Below are 5,182 nucleotides of genomic sequence, written 5' to 3' on the forward strand. Positions count from 1 at the left end.
CGCGGAAGTGCCACCAAAACGTGACAGAGATTGTACAGCCAGTTTGGTAGAGGATGTGTGTGCGTCGGTGCCTTGCTAATGCATCATCTTGCACCACGCCACCTCATTCAGCCTGGCACACGGCGATTGTAACATGTTCTGGCTTAAGGTAACTACCCCGCATTAAGGCTAAAAAACCTGGGCCATTCAGACACGGCACGGTCCCACGCATGGGGGCAGTCCCGAGTACCGGTAGTACCTCTGAGTTCGCCTATGCACAGGCACAACCGGCGGTCAGCACACTGTGCCCACTCGGGCTGCCTCCAATCTTTTGATGACCTACCCCATGTTGAAGACGGCTTTAATTACAATGTTTCTTACGCGAAGTACACGTTTTAAGATTTTCTCTAGAGGCACACGTCATTACCTACGATTCATAATCCATGTGTGTTTCTTTCTGCTCTTCCATTTCCCCTACTTTCCTAGGTCACTGCAGGAGCAGATCAACTAATTAGTTGTAGCTGAGCTGTAGTTTTCCACAGCACTAGCCCGCTCCAATTACACTGAGGGCTAGAATCCCTCTATCACCTTCACATTTCACTTCACTATTTATTGCTGGTCCTGAGTAAGCGCCAAGGATCGTTATGACCATCAAGGCACGAAACTAGTCGACCTGACCTTTTTAGTTATCAGGGATACATCATTGCCCATAGACGTAACGCACAACCTTCCGGTTTTTTAGAATGACAAGGGTACCGCCACAATAAAAGATATCTTCTCTTTGGTGTCCCTTAGCCATTTTTATCGTTCACACACACCTTCACTGTGCAAATAGGACCCACTCCACACACCCGCACTCATCTAATGGCTGTTCTCTAAAAAGATCTCTGCTAAAGCGACCCTTCGGGGGACCCGTAGAGCATTGCAGCGCCGGCCTGACGAGGAGCAAACGCCCGATAACGAAGCATGACATCCTTTGGGGTGTGTGAGGGTAACATGAGACAAGACTTGTTCTCCCACCTGCAAAGTGGGTTCTAGACCTAGGTCTATCCTTTCACCCTTTCCTCTCTCCTCTTTTGTCTCTCACCGGTGCGAGGGTGACTTTTTAGCACGCACACCGACGGAACAGTGACCCCCGTTTTGGTTTGACTACTTGATAGTGGAGCACGGGCACTGGACCATAATCAGCTCCTGGTCCCATTCTCCTTCATTGATACAGATACACAGATGCCTGCATGTTATTCCCTTAAAACCTGTAGGGGCAGATTTACGAGGAAGTGTCGCAGCGCGGCAACGCAAGCCCTTTGGCTGCCCCAAGCTGTGGCACTTCTAAAGCACAGGAATGCAACATATCTACAATAATATGTTGCATTCCTGTGCAATCCCCTGCGCTGGCACACAAACAGCTGCCATGCGCCAGTGCAGCATCACTTTCCTGCACAAAAACAATCACTACAGGCATTTTCCTCTTACAATGTGTGCTGTAGAATGCAGCACACATTGAAAGAAGAAAAAACGAGTAGAAATAAAAACATTCCTCCTCGTTACGCCTCGCTACTGGCGTAGCATTCACACGCATTTCCAGATTTACGATTCCTCGTAAATCTGGAAATGTGTTTTGTTTCATGGGTGTTGCTTGGGAACACCCACAGCAACACCCATGGAACGCCCCTTTCACGCAATGTGCTGTGTGTAAAGGAGCCATATTTACAAGGACACAAAAAGCCACGCAGGGTGGCTTTTCCTGTCCTTGTAAATATGGAGCAGTAGAATACGCCACCAGTACGTCACAAAAAAGTGGCGCAGGGGCTTGTTAATCTGCCCGTAATCTCTAGAATTTCCTCAACTCTGGAATCACTGGGACTCCCAGTAATTACAATAAAATATTAGGGATAATTGTGGGTCACTCGTAACGAGCCCCATAGCATTTCTTTAAAACTGTTTTTTTGGCATGAGTAGGGTCAATTACATCATCAGCACACAACTCTTGCTAAATATGCCACTGCACAATTGTTCCTCATTCGCAGAAAGCAGCGCTGCGTGAATGTTAATTAACGTGGGCCACAATGCTGTGCTTTTGCCCAGATGCCCCAACAACAGTGTACCTGCTGCAATGTCTTATACTCCCCCCCCCCCCCCCCCCCTTTCCACGGTGTGATTGGAAACGGCTGTTACCAGCAATCCTTATTCATTTTGCGCCGGAACTCATCAGGGGCAGACACAACCGAAAGTGCCAATCTGCCTTCATCAGGGCGGGCGCTGGGACCTTGGCGTTCCAACACGTACCAAGTGAAATCAGCTGCTGCAGAGATGTTATTTTATATTCAACGTTGCTATTCTGTGAGACAAAGATTCAGTGGCGCCAGTTGTCTGTCTACTTTTAAGCTACTGAAAACAGAATAACTACTGCATGTCCACAAGAATCTGCTCCACCAATGCCCATTCTTTTTTTTTTTTGTTGAAAAAAAAATCTCACTTGCTGTCTAGATTTTGTTAATGCTTGGATAGCACTGTTTTCACTGTCCCTCTTAAAAGGGGTTTCTTGTGAAAACATATTTGGGCACTAAAACATTCAAGGCTTGTAGTCTGAAAATCTTTTTGCATAGGATCCTGCAAAAGTTTTCCGCAGGCCTTTGATCTTGCGCCTGGAAAAAATCGATTCCTTTAAACCCTGAAAGTTATTACAATTATAATAATGCATCAAAGCAGACTTGTAGTCCAGCCAAGCCTCAGCCTAAGTGAACTGAATGAATAAAGGTACTAAGTGCCTGGGTAGTGGGTACTGACAAATGGACCCAAAATGTCTCATTTGTTTCTACAGTGACTGCTACAAATGCAACAATGCTTCTGGTTTATCCAGGCGTGCTGAACCGGGTCTATTGCCCTACCTCTCAGATGTCCAAGAATGCACACAATGACTAGGCAGCTAGCGGTGACGCTTCATTTAGGCAGCTACCCAGCCCAGATGACTACTTTGTGGGTGCACGCTGTCCTCTAGAGCTCTGCCCATAAGAGCTGAGAGTTTTCCCCGGCATTAAGGCTGTTGTATGGGGTGGCTCTCTTCAGCAGTCGAGGAGATTACCAGGCAGAGTTACATGAGTGCTGACACATTTTCAGCAAAGTTCTGATGTAGCCCTCAGCTCAATAAGCCATCGGACCTGGTCAGGAGGAGCTTTTGATGACATTAAGAATAAATATGTAGATGGTGCAGAATTTAAACAGCTTTGGATAAATGCTCTTACACCAAAAGCAGCTCTTCTCAAGTGTTAGTCAGAAAGAGAGAGAGAGATTATGTTTAGATCAAGAACTGCACACTGTGGGGCAGATTTACAAGAAAGTGACACATCTGTACAGATGCGAAACTTTCCCTGCGTCTCCCTTAGAAACCCTTGCGCCACCATAGATGCGCCGTATTTACAATACGGCGCACTATGGCGCAAGGATTGACAGATGCGTCAGAAAGTCTGATGCATCTGTTGGCGGAAAAGTCACGCATTTGCTGGAGTCGTGTCACAAGCACGACGCAACTCCAGCAATGCGTGTTGAGGCCTATTCCCACTACACTGCTTCACTCCTAACGCCTGCTTCAAGCAGGCGTAAGGTTTTGATGCAGTGGCGTCCTAAAAGTGCGCAGTGAAATCTTGTAGATTTCACTGAGTCACTTTTACGAGGCCTTCCTGCGTGGGAACGCCCACCCTGCATACACGCAGGGCTTTACAACGTGACGCATCTCCCTAGATGCATCACGTTGTAAATAGGCCGCATTGTTTGCGCCGCTGTTGCGTCAAAAAAGTGACGCAACTGCAGCCCAAAAGTCACGCGAGGGGCTTGTAAATCTGTCCCGTTTATTTATGTTTTCATATAACATTTTACTAACGTTTTAAATTGAATATAACCATAAAAACAGGCATCTGGGATTGTGAAAATAGGGCATTGTTCTAATCAAGTAGTAACTTAGGTCCAAATTTAAAAAGCGTTGACACAATGCAGAGCAGCAAGCACAGGTGACCTGAAGAGAGCAAAACTGCACCATCTCTACAAATAAGTATTTCACTTCTGCTCTCTCCCTATGCTGTACCACTCTCAGCAGCCATGCGCTAACTCTGGGACCTTTGTGCCATAGTCCAAGGGTGTCTGCGTTGGGGTCAGCATAGATTTGGAGCAGGAAGGGGCATTCTAATCCATGGGTAATGCACAGGAACGCCCATGGACCACCCATTTAACGCTTCCTTGTCGCAAAGTATTGCAAGGCAGCACATGGCATTGCATTGTGTTTCTTTTGGGTTGCAAACCAATGCAAATTGCCATTTGTATTGGTTTGTAAATACCAACTTGGATTTTGCATTGGGTCCACGTTAAAAAAGTTATGCAAACCTGTGCCTGAGTATGCTACGAATTGGATACAAATCCACTTGATCTATTGCTCAAATCTTTTATTACACAGTGCTTTCTACTTGTGAAATGTCGACACCATTACATGAATCGTAACATTTAATAAACATACCTGATTACCAGGCACCCCAAAATCTTTTTATGTTCCTTTAGACATCCCCGTGCATCATAAAATGAATCCAAATTATCCAGGCCTTTCAACAAGGCAATCTTGGGAGACTAAATTAGCCAACCTCGGACCCCTGAAAGAGTATGTGCCGTCCCAGACCAAAATATTTGTATGACATGCCATTTCTATACCATGCGCATAAAGTCTCCTTTTTATATATGAGACCACAGACAGTCTGTGGAGAAATCATGCCCCATTCTCCATTGAGGCTTTCTTGTTTTATATACTGGGCAGGTAATGAACCTAGATTAACCTACCGCTGGAAGATACAGTGACCTCCGTAGGAGCCACCACAGTCCTCTGCACATAGTGAGCCTGATCTATCAAAGGGCCTTACCCAATCTCAGCCTCATTACAAGTTAGCTGGAACAGGGTAAGTTATATACTTATATACTACACACGGTAAGTACCTTTAGCACATGGTCAGGTATTTACTATGTGTGATAAATGCCTCCTATTCCGAGTTTTTAGCTTGTAAATGAAGCATAACATGCAGCATCAGTACTTAACACACCAAATTCCGCATGCTTTGCCTTTTTTTACAGGCCTATTGCCCCAATACATTTCACCTGTCACGACCAGCTGGATTCTATCAGGGGAAAACTGAAAGGGTGTAATAATTATCACACAACTCGTAATTCA

This window comes from Triturus cristatus, chromosome 6 (genome assembly GCF_964204655.1).
Source record: "Triturus cristatus chromosome 6, aTriCri1.1, whole genome shotgun sequence".
Taxonomy (NCBI): Eukaryota; Metazoa; Chordata; class Amphibia; order Caudata; family Salamandridae; genus Triturus; species Triturus cristatus.